Below are 15941 nucleotides of genomic sequence, written 5' to 3'. Positions count from 1 at the left end.
TTCCTTAACATCCAGTAAGCCAGCAATGATTAACGACTGAGTTGTAATCCAAATGCTCCACTATTCCCAGGTTATCCCTATAGAACAAGCCAAACATGGTTGGTATTTAATCCGTGGTATAAGCCACCCTTGGTTGACATTGAATCAGTAATCGCATTAAGTCCGTAATAATATACAACTTACATTCAGTACGTAATTGCACTTGATTCACAAGTAATCCGTAATTACAGTTAGTTCACATTCAAACCATAGTACAAGTAACAAATGTTTCGCATTTAATCCGCTGTACAGTCTAAATATGGTTCACACTCAATCCGCAATACAATTTACACATGGTTCACATTTAATCCACAGTACAATTTACACATGGTCCACATTTAATCCACAGTACAGTTTACACATGGTTCTCATTTAATCCGTAAATTAACATGATTAACTTTCCATATGTTGTCTAACCCATCACGAAGCTCACTTTATCCACTCAATAGCTCACGCATTGACATACTCAATTCTTATGACATGTTAAACGTACAGTCCTCTTTTTCCTGAAACTGTTTGAGGTCAGATACATGTATACAGGGTATTTGTATACGCCAGACGTGATTTACTTTCACCGTACATGGTATATGGTACAAGTAGAACATACGGTTCATTTCAGTACATAACTCTCTCACGACGTGATGAATGGAGACTAAAACCTGAGTGAACAAAGCGTGTAATTAACGCGCCCATATAAGTGAAATTGACATTACTCTGCTATACGTATCTGAGAAGTCAAAAATGAAACGGCAGTATAATAGATCAACTTTTTCGTGATTGAGAATTTTAAGCCTACGTAAAACGATGATAGAGATATCGTTAGAAATACCCAAACATAGATCTTGAATGCTCTACCCTTATTCAAAGCTATTAATGATTTGGAATTTAGTTGTTTCAGTTCTCCCCAATTCTTATGTTGTATACAACAAAAAAATGGTACGTGTTTTTCATCTTTGCAAATGAAGAGCACGTACATACCTCTGCTGAAGTTGTTTGTCTCGACAAAACAATAAACTTATTAAAACTGTCACACTTGACTTGTCTGTAACATTGTGCTGTAAGCACAAACACAACATAAGAACATGATACAAATAACACACGCTCACCAGCTTCGAATAATTAAGATGACAAACGCTGAAAATTAAGTCGGATGGTTAACATCAAAGACTGAAGATTTCACGGGCGTGGTACATGCATAATGACTGTTATCAAAATCACAGATCTTACATTTGCGACAAATCCACCTTTGTTTCTTGAATCAGGAATTTTCAATCACTTCGCCTACAGGCTACACTCTATGACGTTTAGCCAGATGTTTCTAGGCAAACAATCCAGATACAATGGTGCTTGGTGCATATTCATTTCAGTCCGATTGTATCAGACAACATTAACACATTCTGATACACAAGCACGCCTTCAAACATCTATTGGGCTTTTACAAAGATCCAGCCTGCTAGTGAGTAGTTGTAATCCATAAATATTGGTATCTGGCGAATTGCATGATAAAAACATGCTATGTCATCAGTCGTATTCAATCAAGGTACAGGTCAACTCACCCCAAAATCCCTCGGTAAAATTCCATGGCCAATCCAGTGAGTAATGTCCTGCCATTATTGAGATTTCCTCATTCCATCAGAAGACGAAACACCAAACAAACTGTCCAGATTGCAAGAAACATATCGAGTCGACCATTTTGATACCCACATCCTCCCCTGCTTGGTTGAATAACCACAGATGGCCGTTCTACAAGAACAGCGTTATCTTCAGGACGTGACGTGCCTTCGCCAGACGGCTGATTGGACGGTTGTCCACTCTGCCTTGGGTTAAGATCAGATGATCTTTCAGTCTGAGAGGTGTTATTAGGAACGGATGGCTGTCCAGCTTGAGGTAGGTTGTTAGGATCAGATGGTTGTTCAGCCTGAGGTGGGTTATCAGAATCAGATGATTGTCCAGCCTGAAGTGGGTTATTAGGATCATACGGTTGTCCAGCCTGAGGTGGGTTATTAGGATCAGATGGTTGTTCAGCCTGGGATGGATTGTTAGGATCAGATGGTTGTCCAGTTTGTGATGGATTGTTCGGATCAGATGGTTGTCCAGTTTGTGATGGATTGTTCGGATCAGATGGTTGTCCAGTTTGTGATGAATTGTTCGGATCAGATGGTTGTCCAATTTGTGATGGGTTGTTAGGATCAGATGGTTGTCCAGTTTGTGATGGATTGTTCGGATCAGATGGTTGTCCAGCTTGTGATGGGTTGTTAGGATAAGATGGTTGTTCAGTCTCAGATGTGTTGTTAAGATCAGATGGTTGTCCAGTTTGTGATGGATTGTTCGGATCAGATGGCTGTCCAACTTGTGATGGGGTGTTAGGATAAGATGGTTGTTCAATCTCAGATGTGTTGTTAGGATCAGATGGTTGTCCAGTCTCAGATGTGTTGTTAGGATCAGACGGTTGTCCAGTTTGAGTCGGGTTACTAGGATCGGGTGGTTGTCCAGCCTGAGGTGGATAATTAGAATCAGCTGGTTGTCCAGTTTGTGTTGGGCTGTTAGAAACAGATGGGTTGTGATCAGAAGATTGTCCACCCTGAGATGAGTTGTTTGGGTCAGATGATTGTCCAGTTTTGGGCGGGTTGTTAGGATCAGATGGTTGTCCAGTCTGAGGTGGGTTATTATTATCAGATGGTTGTCCAGTTTGTGATGGATTGTTCGGATCAGAGGGTTGTCCAGTTTGTGATGGGTTGTTAGGATAAGATGGTTGTCCAGTCTCAGATGTGTTGTTAGGATCAGATGGTTGTCCAGCTTGAGGTGGGTTACTAGGATCGGGTGGTTGTCCAGCCTGATGTGGGTTATTAGAATCAGGTGGTTGTCCACCCTGAGATGAGTTGTTTGGGTCAGATGGTTGTCCAGTTTTTGGCGGGTTATCAGGATCAGATGGTTGTCCAGCCTGAGGTGGGTTATCAGGATCAGATGGTTGTCCAACCTGAGGTGGGTTATCAGGATCAGATGGTTGTCCAACCTGAGGTGGGTTATTAGGATCAGATGGTTGTCCAGCCTGAGGTGGGTTATCAGGATCAGATGGTTGTCCAGCCTGAGGTGGGTTATTAGGATCAGGTGGTTGTCCAGTCTGAGGTGGGTTATTAGGGTCAGATGGTTGTCCAGCCTGTGGTGGGTTATTAGGATCAGATGGTTGTCCAGCCTGAGGTGGGTTGTTAGGATCAGATGGTTGTCCAGCCTGAGTTGGGTTATTAGGATTAGATGGTTGTCCAGCCTGAGTTGGGTTATTAGGATCAGATGGTTGTCCAGTTCGTGGTGGATTGCTAGGATCAGATGGGTGTCGAGTTTGTGGTGGGTTGTTTGGATCAGATGGTTGTCCAGTTTGTGGTGTGTAATTAGGATCAGATGGATGTCCAGTCTGAGGTGGGTTATTAGGATCAGATGGTTGTCCAGTTCGTGATGGATTGCTAGGGTTAGATGGATGTCCAGTTTGTGGTCGATTGCTAGGATCAGATGGTTCTCCATCTTGAGACATGTTTCTCCCCACAGACGGATTTTCTGGATATGTATGCGTTGTATTTATTACGGATACGCCTTTGTTACTTGGAAGTTCAGTTGGTCCCAAATAAAACTGTGACGGGTAATGGGCTGATGGTCTTTCAGTGGGAAGACGAGAAGTGAACATTTTCCAAGGATAAGATTGTCTCCGGTTAAAAATTTCCAAAATGCGTTGTGTTGTTGTGTTTGGTAGGGCTGTCACAAGGCTAGCGGCATCTAAAGTCACTTTCCACTTAGTGGAATATGTGTGCAATGCCTTGGTTGTCTGCTGGGATTTCTCCTCCTTTATTGAACTTAGCGTTCTGGTTGTTGTCGGTAAGACCGTGACAGACACACGAGCCATTGGTGCCGTTGTGGTAGGTGCAGGAGTTGTCGTTGTCGTAGTGGTTGTTGTTGTCGTTGTGCTAGGTGCAGGGGTTGTGGTTGGCACAGGGGTTGTTGTCGTGGTGGATGTAAGATTTATTTTTGTCGTTGTGGTAGGTGCAGAAGTTGTTGTTACCGCAGTTGTGGTAGGTTTAGGAGTCATTGTAGTAGGCACAGGGATAGTTGTGGTAGGTACAGGGGTGGTCGTTGTAGTAAGTATAGGAGTCGTCGTGGTAGGTGTAGAGGTCGCCTTAATTGTAGTAGGTGCAGGAGTTGTCATCGTGGTGGTAGGCACAGGAGTCGTTGGGGTAAGTCTAGGAGTCGGAGTATATGCACGGGTGGTCGTTGTAGTTGTAGCACGGGTTGGGTTTGTAATCGCTACTGTTGGAGCCGTAATTAACCTTCTGGTAGGGGCAGGGACTATGGTTGTCGTTATGGTAGATGGAGTAGTTGTGCCTCTCGTCGTGGTTTTGGTAGTTGCAGCAGTGGTAGTAGTTGTAGGGATAGGAGTGGTTGTCGTGATTGACGTGGTAGTTGATGCTATTAGCGGCAAGTCTGACGAGCATTGCCAAGGTTCAAATGAATTAATGTCAGATAAGGGAGTCGGATTTTTCATCCAGGCCAAAGCCTGGTGAATAGACATTATATATACGTCACCTCTGGAAAGTATCGTACTGAAAAAGTCTTTCATGGCGTCAAAATTGTATTTCACCATTAACCACGACATCTGTAAATTGATCATGAATGGGGTGCGCTGTCGGTTGTAGTGGCTATCAAAATTAGATAGCAATAAGTTATATGCCTCTTGTTTGTCGGTCGTAAGACAAGAATCGACGTAAGGACCATGACAAGGCTTAGACGAAGAAGCGTTTACCAACGACACGATGGGTACTTGCCAAAATCCTGTGTAATTGAGCACCGGGCACGGGGGGATTTCGCAGGTAACATCCCAACCATAATCCATTGTGAAGGGCCAGCGATTTATGAAGTCCAAGGTTCGCTTTGTCATAGTTAAAGTTGAATCGTATTCGAAGTCGTTCTCGTAGAGAACTTTAAACTGCCTGTCCCCAGAGGGCTGGAGGAATGGACTCCTCCATCCTCGAATCTCGCTTTCAGGAATCCCTGTCTTGTCCACGATGAAGTTTCTTTGTCCGACAATCTCGAAGTACATCTCTTTCTCCGTGAGAGTGGCCCAGTAAGACGACGGGCTCTTCACTGTGACACTGTGTGCGCCTATCTCCATCCGCCGGAGATACCAATCCTTAACAAGTTTGTAATCTGTCTCCAAGTCGTGTACAAACATGGTCATCGTAATTGGACAGCCGTTTGGGTTTTTGAGCTCAGAATTAAATAACTGTGAGTAAACTTTAGAACTTATTCCCGTGACAGTTCCATCGTAGGTCACAATAACGATTTGCGGTATGTTAGTCACTGGGACACCGAAAGGTGGTCCAGTACGACTGCAACGACAAGTGGGCTCCAAACAATTACTGCCTTGTCTGCAAGGCGGAAGGTCCATTGTAAGCACCGGTTGGATATAGGGACTGTCACATGGCGGCTCAACTATTGACGGGGCTAGATACCTTGGAAGCGAGTTGTTCCTAAGAACAGGCGACGAGCATTGCCATGCAGCAAACTCAGACACTCGGGACTTAGGAACGGGGTTCTTCATCCACTGAAGCGCTTGGTGAATTGTCACAAAATAAACATCGTCATAGGTTAAAAGTGTTTTCATGAACTCATCAACAGCGTCCAGTAACTCAGGATCTCTGAGGAACCAGAGCGCTTGCATGTTGACCAGAAAAGGCGCTTTGTCCCTTTGGTAATGACTGAGAAAATTTTTCCACAGAAGGTTCACAGCGGCTTGTTTACAGAATGGTGTACAAGAGTCAACATGTGATCCTCCACACGGTCCCGGCCTTACCGGATCAACCAGTGACACCACGGGGACTTCCCACAGCCCCGGGTATCTTGCCAGAGGACAAGGCTTAACATGACACTGCCTGTCCCAACCGTAATCCAAGGTGTATGGCCATATATTGGTAGCGTCAAGGCCTCGCTTTGTAATACTCAGAGAGGTGTCGTAGTCAAAAGTAAAATTCTGTAACAAGCCAAATTGTATGTCCCCAGAAGGCTGTAAACCGGGGTTCCTCCAACCGCGGATTTCTTCCCTTGCAATTCCCGCTTTCTTCTCTAAATTGTCCAACTGCTGACTGATTTCACCGTACATTTTCTCGTATGTTATGCTCTTCCAGTACGACTGAGGAGCAGAAGGAGCTACCCCTTGAGCACCAATCTCCATACCGCGCTCAGCGAGACTTTTCACCATTTTATAGTTAGTGTTTACATGTGGCACGAAAACTGTCATCTTGACTGAGCATCCGTTAGGATTTCGACGATCGCGAGAGAAAAGTCGCTCGTAAAAGTTATACACTAGAGAGTTCACAGAACTGTCAAAAGTAAATATAATCATCTGTGGAACTGTATCTGGATCGAGACCCCCGGGGATACCGGAGTCACTACATCGGCACCCAGGGTTCTCACACTCCCCAGTCCTACGGCAGATGGATTCTGAGCCAGCAACCACTGCCAAAGCCAGGAACACGCCCCAAGATATTACCTGCCTCTCCATGTCCTCAAACTTTACGTAGCGTCAGTCATATTTCATCTGATCTTTGTTACGATGTACGGGGTTCTCCGCTCGGCTGCCAAGAGTGAAAGTATCTGATTCAGCCGACAACACACAATATTTATCTCTAAGCTTCCTCTCTTGTCTCGGGTAGATATGCTTTTTCGCTTCAGGGTATGTTGTCCCCATTCAGAGCAACAGAACTCTGTGTGCGCACATCCTCACAGTGATGCAGTTAGGACTACCTATGTTGACAGATGCAAACAGCATTACTATAACACAAGTTATTCCGAATGGGATATAATTGTCCCGATCTACGGCCTCATCTTGCCGGGGGCATTTTACACCTGTACTCCGTTATCCAGTAAGATAGCTACATGAGGTAATTTACTCGGGAGTTGGTGATTTTTCATTCACGAGTGTACCAGCTCTATACACTCAGCATCCAGACTGGCTGGTTTAGACAGACAAGCTGTGAAAGAATTTGCGAGCTAGCCGGCATAATTCAAACAAAGATGACTTTTTCCTGTGACCTGGATACGTAGCATTTTCCTCGGCAAAAACAGTAGCATGTGTGTTTTGTCAACCTCTGTGTGTCTGTAAGCGTTGAAGTGATACATTAATATCCCGTCCTAATGTTATACATTAAATTTATATGGTTATTATGAGAGCTAATCATTGACTGAAGATTAATAGTGTCATTTGCCCGAAGGCTAATTACGCCGACATGGAATGTTGTTAATAAAAACAACTAAAGGGAACACATGCAGAAGTTCTACGACTAAATATTGGGAAAGAACAATAGCTGTAACGGAATTAACACATATATTTCTTGTAATGTGTTTAATTATTACCAGTTTCTGTGTTGGTCAGATCATAAGTTACCATGCAGTACACACAAATATTGGCAGTGGAATGGTAACGGGGTAATAGTCATTTATTAACTTCTCAATATACATAACTTCTTTTTAATTAACCAATATGAAGTAGTTTTCCTTTTCTGTTGACAAGACATTCTTCTCTAGCTCCGACAATACGGCATGGGTATCGATATACGGTTAAAATGGCCGCGGCAGCCCTAGCATTCATACATTTACCTTCTAATGACAATAGACAGAAACGTATCTCATTTATACATGCTCCTTCGTTCTTAATACTGTACCTACCTGCAATTTGTACATCTGAAGCACCCAGGGCTGTGTTTGCATCGTGTTTATTGAACTGAGGGTGGAGTTCATTACTACCAAACTTCATAAACAGAACACTGTATGTGTGTTGATCTAATTTAGCGTGAAACTGGTTACGGTGCTATGGTCGTCTGCTCTTATTACTAACCAGAGCTTCTTAAAAATTTCGTGAGAAAACGTCTCTGACAGATTGTTGTATGACAAATGACAAGGTTGAAGGAGTACGAGGAACGATAATACCAGTGTAAATATATAGGAAGAAACCTTTTATCTCATTTTTTTTCAGTCAAATGACGAGGAGGAGTCACTAGGTTTGTGTACATACACATACATACCCATGTATGTACATGTCTTCTTGTTGCATGGCGAGTCCATGCCGACAAAGTGCTACCGTCTAATGTTCTCCGTATATAAATAGCACATGGTCAGTAGATGTCTTGTTTCGGATCAGTTAAGCCCGGTACTGTATATCACTGTAACACAGTCACAAAGAATACGGCCAACACATGCCTTGAGGTTGTAAGTTTGGGGTATGTCATTTTGATTATTGCTCTCATATCATCTCAGTGATGGTAGATAGTGTTTATTAATAAGTGACAGATCTGGCAAATGCGGTCAGTCATGCTCAGTTCATTATTTTGCTGCTCCAGTCCTCGACAACTGTATGTACAAAATTTATCTGGCACTTTCACATATATAATGATCATAATCTAAACTCCAACATGCTCCTCCTATATTGTTTCCTTGTAAGAACTATATATTTATTATGAATTCAATTTGTGATACGTTGGGAGGTCTGTCAGCAACCTGCAGATGGCCTTGGGTTTTTCTGGTGTCCTCCCACCATAATTTTGACCGCCGTTGTATAAGTAAAATATTCACGAGTTCGGCGTAAAACAAATAAAAAAATCAAATAAATAAATAAATAAAGAGTTAAAGCAATATATAAATAAATGCAATTTCATGCGAAGTACATATAGTAAATTTTTATTTACAGTACTTGTACATGTATGTTTCAACCAACCATTCTCAACACAAATATATGTAGTAGGATTTATTCAGAAAATGTCCACAAGATGCGTACACAATAAAAGAATTAACTACAAAGGAACTAAGCCCGTTCCACAACACTCGTCTTCAAGTTGTGCTATATAAATAATTACCTATGTTCATTAGTAGATGAATGTCAACTGAGATGACTGTGGTTTAAGAGCAGTTCCATGGAGTGAGTCATCCTTGAATCTGGCCATGGATTACAGTCGTATAAGTTTTCATTAAATAGTCATTTTCACGCAGGGATAGAATAGATCAACAGTGCGGCGCAATAGCCCGGGAACTTAACGCCAATGTCGTCGATGTGAGTTCTGTCGTAGGTTTGAAGGTCTGTCAGCAGCCAGCTTCCTCCCACCATAATGCTAACCGACGTCGTATAAGTGAGTAAGACGTAAAACACCAATCAAATAAACAAATAAATAAATAAATGGATCAAAACCTGAAAGGATGATGAACTCTCTTCCCCAGCATTCTGTAGCATGGTATCTGTGTACAAATCACAACAGTGAAGTTCGTACCGTCATAAAACTACGATGTAAAGCATACATTAATTAAACAACTACATATCACGTACAAAAACACATTTCTATGAAAATCAAACATCCACAGTATGTGGAATCTGATGACAGATTCTGTCTCTCAAGAATTTTGAATCGGAGGGATGAGTGGTTGGTGGTTAACTACAGCACCTGTAAGTTTGACAATGTCTTTTATGTTGGTAGATTAGAAAGAGATAATTACACAAGCGTTGTCCCAATGTACCGGTAGTGCGCAAAAAATACGACAGTTGAAAAGTTCGAAATCTGACCGGGCTATTATTAAAAGTAACTATCGCATTATAAGAGACTGCACCACTGAGAGTCAAACCAGAGCAGAGATGACCGTGCGATAGTTAGCAAATGCACACAGGTAACCGGTGAGGTCCGGTCTCTTGTAAATACCATAGTTTGGGTTTTATTCTAAGTGTTCATGTAGATGTTCGAATAGTAGCAACTTGTATCCCCCCCCACCCACCCACCCACCATCACGTAATATGACTGAACAATTGTTAAGTACCAAGTAAAAATACAAATTTATTAGACGCCATTGAAGTTGAGAAGTACTCAAAAAATGTACATCAAGTGAATATATGCAAAGAGGTCTAAAGATTGTGTAGTTCATAATTACTCGGACCGGCGGCTTACTTGCCTTCCGTAAGTAGTCTCAGTGAAGCAGCACTAAATAAAATAGCGGTGGAAATCCGTCCTGCAACAAGGAGGTGCATTGCATACACTGTAAGGACTCCTTCGTCGTCATATGACTGAAAAAATTGTTAAGTGCGACTTTAAACCCTAAGCACTCACTCTCTCACTCAAAAGTAAGTGACACAGCATTGACATATTATCTGTTTTGTTCTGTGGCAATCAGAGTTTTCTCCCTTGAAAATGGTAACCAATGGATGGTTACTCGTGCATTTTACAGGCACGTCGGCAGCAGATGATGATAGTTTCTAGCACTGCATGTTTGATGAATGTTGACCAATGATGACTTTTCTGTATCATACATCTTTGTGTAATCTATGGATAATATTGATGATGGAAGATTTGCTGTGCCGGGTACCCGCATGGGACAGGTAATAACCAAGTCTTTTTTTTTTAAATTTTAAGTGTCCAGAATTTTTCTCCGAAAGTGACTCACATTATAGTTAAGAGAGTAAAATTTCATATAATTTGGTTTAATTCTGAAAATTGTTTATCATTTTTGTATTTTTTGGTTTTCGGGGGGTGGGGGGGGTATTTATTGTTTTAATGAAACGTTACCAAGAGGTGATAGCGGACACATTAATGCAGACCTAATATTGGTGGAAATGGAAAAGCCCAGTTAATTCAAATATTCCACCACAATTTATCACACGTGCTATAATATATGTATCTACGTGATATCAATTTCACCAGGTGTTAATGGTTTTGTATTTCTCAGCGAACACCATGTAGTTGTGTAAGTGTAAGATATGGCGCACAACATACATGTGGTAAGACAAATCCAAACGTTCGGTGAACAATAAATACTGGAATAGCTACTCACGGTACAACCTGTGAGAAAGTAACTGTGAAAACCTTGACATAAGTTAACTGCGTAAAGTTTGATATACTCATGTCAGAAAATGTGTATATCATGTCAGGGGTCTACATTGCTACTTTTTGAGCATTTACATGAACTGTTAAAATAAAACCCTGACAGGTCAACTGACAGGAGGTCGGATTTCACAAGTCACGTGTGACACATTTGCGACTTATCACACTAGCGTCGTTGTTTTGGTTTTGCTTCTATATGCTCTAATCTTTTATACTGTCTTTCATAGCTACTAATAGCAGAACATTAATTTGAAAATAGCATCTTTAAAGCAATAGTTGCAGAATGGTCGTGTTGTTAACCAGAATGTTTGTAGACTTAGAAAACATGGACACCGAGTCGCATGCCTTTGTATTTCACCTAATTATTGCCTGTACCACTGTTGAATTTGTTTTAGACTGTATGTCAAAATGGCCATGTTACTGGAATCATTAACAACTGATGAAATTGATATCACGTCGATACATATATTATAGCACATGTGATTTATTTATATCTATTTTTCTAAAATTCCTTAATGATCAAACAGGTGATAGGTATATCTGTAATCTAGGGGGGACAACTCTTACCAGTCAAGACGAATTTGTTCATGTCATAACCCACACTATTCACCGCATCAAAAGTATGAAAGCGTTTGTCTGTATCTTAAGCAAACGATGTACACAAACAATTTCTTTTGGAGTGAATGTTGACAGAATATGGACTAAACTGGATCATCATATAGCATGGAGGATCACTTTTTTTTCTTGTCATCAAAATGTGGACTGAACTGGATCATCATATAGCATGGAGGAGCACTTTAATAGTCTTGTCATCAAAATGTGGAGTGAACTGGATCATCATATAACATGGAGGATCACTTTATTTTCTTGTCATCAAAATGTGGACTGAACTGGATCATCATATAGCATGGAGGATCACTTTAATAGTCTTGTCATCAAAATATGGAGTAAACTGGATCATTATATAGCATGGAGGATCACTTTATTAGTCTCGTCATCAAAATGTGGACTGAACTGGATCATCATATAGCATGGAGGATCACTTTAATAGTCTTGTCATCAAAATGTGGAGTGAACTGGATCATTATATAGCATGGAGGATCACTTTATTAGTCTCGTCATCAAAATGTGGACTGAACTACATCATCATATAGCATGGAGGATCACTTTATTAGTCTCGTCATCAAAATGTGGACTGACCTGGATCATCATATAGCATGGAGGATCATTTTATTAGTCTCGTCATCAAAATATGGCTTTGATTACAACAGTTCATATATCCGAGGTAATGATATTATTCAACATAAGGAATATACAGCCCCTAGCCCCGGGTTTAGGGGAATTACACGCAATCATGAAGCAGAGACACTGGACCCTCTATCCATGTTAATTACAAGAGAATTATACTCATTGTAAAACTTAAACTTGGAGTGAAAGTGTTTGATGGAATAACCCTGACACTTCGGTCTTAGCAGGAATAACTTGTGACTGACTGAAATCGTCACACAACACACAGGATCTAATAAATATTGACAGAAGCAGTTAACAGTCTTCGATGAATTGCAGATACCGTAAAGAAGAAAGGGGTTGTCTTCTATGGCCGTGTGAGTTCAGTCAGTATCCAAAAGATGTACAAGATGCTAGTTTATAAGTTGTTGTCGATCAAAAATAGGTATATAAGTTGAGTTTGCAACTGTTCATTTATCCTACGTGGCAAGTTCATTCAACACAATGAATTCAACACAACCGTCAAAAATTAGAGTGGTTAATTTAAGTGGAAATGGACAAAGTTATGAAGTAAGAGTGCGAGAGATTCTGGACACTTCGTCCATATTTACTTAAGAGAAGGGTATGCTCAGTGTATAATATATTATGAAACTTAGAGTGAAGGCTTTCGATGGAATATTTTTGATACACTAAAATCCAGGTGATGATTTAAATCAACACACGGGATCTAAGAAATGCTATACGAGACATACACACGCCATGTAGGACCCATTGGTTCGATAGGATCACTAACAATATAAATACAGAAACTATATTTCTTTTCATATAAAGTCGACGTGACAGGACACCGTTGTAAAGATACGAACCTTCATCCTACCGTAACCCCAATGAAATAGTCGAGATGTAAAAGTGTCCGCCTCGTAAACCGAGTTAAAAACTTCTGAAAATTTGTAATCTTGGTTTCAATTTCAATTTACCATTAACATATAGGTCTCCCTCCACAGTTCTCGTAAACCCGAGTTCAAGCCTAGGACTGTACAGATTTGTACTCTTGGTTATAATCTTTGTGCTTTAATATCATTAACATACACACAGCTCTCTTTTAAAACATTTATACGTTATGATAAGTAACTCTATATGACTTGTCTCGCTGTGGCTTCAATCTCGAGTGACGGAAGCTCTCGATTTAGCATATGCCTGAGGGCACTATCACAGAACATAGCTATTAATTTTGCATAATACAGATTAGATTAAATTACTGGTTCGTTACTGTTGATAACAAATTAGTGTCTTAAATATACTGAATTCATATACACCCTGTAGTCAAGTAAAATGGTTATCAATGTCATCTGTAGCAGGTTGTTTGTAATAAAGCGCTGCAATTAAAATCTTCACATTTTAGCGTGGGCCTAGGGAAATCGACCACCCTTAAGATTTAAGCCACTCAAGTGTATCGACTAACATTTTGCCGTAATTATTAACGCTTATACAGCCTAATGATATGTGACCTTGTAGCAGAAGATGGCATGACGATGGTGTCTGATAGACAACATGGTATATCATTGTAGTTACTTTAATATACACTGACCTACACTGGCTTTAACAACTCCATATTGCCCTCGTGCTCTCTCATTCAATCTATGCAATCAATTATGCAATCTCGTGTAAAAATTTTAATTCATTGGCTATATATATATCAGGCTTTTTATCTGAAATGACAGGGCTGGGGATGCCTTGTTGGGTTGCCTTGGGTTGGTTTACAATACTTTACAATCACAAATCTACATGCATGCGTGGTTAAATAAACCAAAGACATAGGCGCCTACATATACATGTACATAGCCCGAGTATTTCATTAATCAAAATTAAAATAGTCCTTGCATCATTTTTTAAAATTAAAATCTAGTGTTAAATCCTTAAAATCTTTGTGTCAGAGGCCTATCAGATAACGTTATTTACGAAGGCAAATTCTGTACGAAATCCTCATGCTGAATCGTGCAGCAATATGCTCCGATACCTCGTATGCCGCTACATGCCCACCAGCTTTATGAATTAAGAATGACTTTTTATGATAATGTCAATGTTGATAAAGAAATCTGTAGGTATTTAAAAAATATTAAAATGCACGTTGTGAATGTAACTTGTAACTTTTACTGTTAACCTGCTTATGTCGAGTATATTCGCAACTAACATGAAGGTTTTTGTTTTTGAGCTTAAAGATGTATACTTTAACAGGTGGTTTACAGGCTAATTGGTTGGTGAAAAAAACGATACAATCTTATTTCGTTTGCGGTTTTCAGAGGGCGTTTGATGCTTCTCACGAATATGGCATCTTGCACAAGTTTCACAGTATGTACTCCCCGCTTGAGTCTTGTAAAAGCACTGTATGATGTAACTGATGTCATCCAGTAGACTATGACTGAATGGGGTAACTTGAATGTTGTCTTCAGTATGGCGTTTTAGTGAGGCAGCATTATGAATATGTCGGCACTGTTGCACTGATACATGCAGCGTAAAAATATAACTGAAATCAAGTTGAAAGCGACTTTAAACCCGAAGAAATAAATATCAAGATCTAGTAGAGGAGTTCTAACGGTAATATAATTTCAGCAATTCTGAGTGAGGGGGATTTTGGATGGTAGCTTATAAACTACAATAATATTCAGAGGATAGTTATCTCACATATCGTACGAGTTTTATGATGACTTTTTTTTTCCTACACAGCTTTTCCTCCTATACATGCATTGTGGCTGAATATAGCCAATCTCTCTGTAGAATGTGAAACGAATATAAGTCCTGCCACGAAACTGATGACGCACGCCATGTGTCTCCCTCAGGGATGGGCGAATCTGTGCTATTTTGATCAAGATGTGAGTTAGATCGCCGTGATAGTTATAGTTTATACTCCCCAGTATATGTAGGGATGATAGCACTTATAGGACCTAGACAGATTCTAACACACATATAGTTTTTGAAAACTTAACAGCATGTACAAGATCACATGCTCTGTTAAAACATAAATGTTAATTGGTCAAGTCTTGAAATGATGCATGTGAATGGCTGTAAAATGTCAGTGATTACGTTTCACAAAGTTGAGCCGCGTAATGGTTGTTTGCATGCTGTAATATAATGTTACCGTACATTAAACAATTTGTAACATGTATGAAACGAAACACAACACAAAAGTGTTAATTTGACATACAACAGTGTTAAAATCGCGGTACTTTCTGAGCAAATTAGTTCAAACACTTCAAATTTTTTTAAAATAACATTATAAACGCTATCCCTCCTCCACCATTTTCAAATATGGGGTTTAACATTGTTAAAGTTATATATACCATATCAATTTTAAGAGAGCACAGGTGTTAAATGCGATAGTATATTTCAGCCTAGTAGAGTGACTTCTATGTATTTGACCAAAGCATGTATCGCAGCCAACACATAACATGTCTTATTTTGATGTTGTCATTGTGTTTTGTCTCTTTTTTATGCCCTGTCTTTGCTGTATGTGTGTATATATGATAGACTGTGTTTTCTGTGTTAATGTCTATAGTTTATATCACTCAGCTAGATGCTCTTATGATAGATGAACACCCATTCAGTCTCGGCTGATTTTCTGTGGTGGCCTAGCTGATCTCATCCAGCTAAAGGCGCTCTTATGAAAGGTGAACACCCATACACAGTCTGGGTTTGTTAACCCACCTTTTGCTGACACATGCACTGCCCGGGGGAGGCGTTGTATAACTGGTTTATCAACCAGAACTCTCACCCCCAGGACAA

This window comes from Liolophura sinensis, chromosome 6 (assembly GCF_032854445.1).
Source record: "Liolophura sinensis isolate JHLJ2023 chromosome 6, CUHK_Ljap_v2, whole genome shotgun sequence".
In the NCBI taxonomy this organism is placed as follows: domain Eukaryota; kingdom Metazoa; phylum Mollusca; class Polyplacophora; order Chitonida; family Chitonidae; genus Liolophura; species Liolophura sinensis.
The sequence above is the reverse complement of the archived record's forward strand: the minus strand, read 5'-3'. Positions refer to the sequence as shown.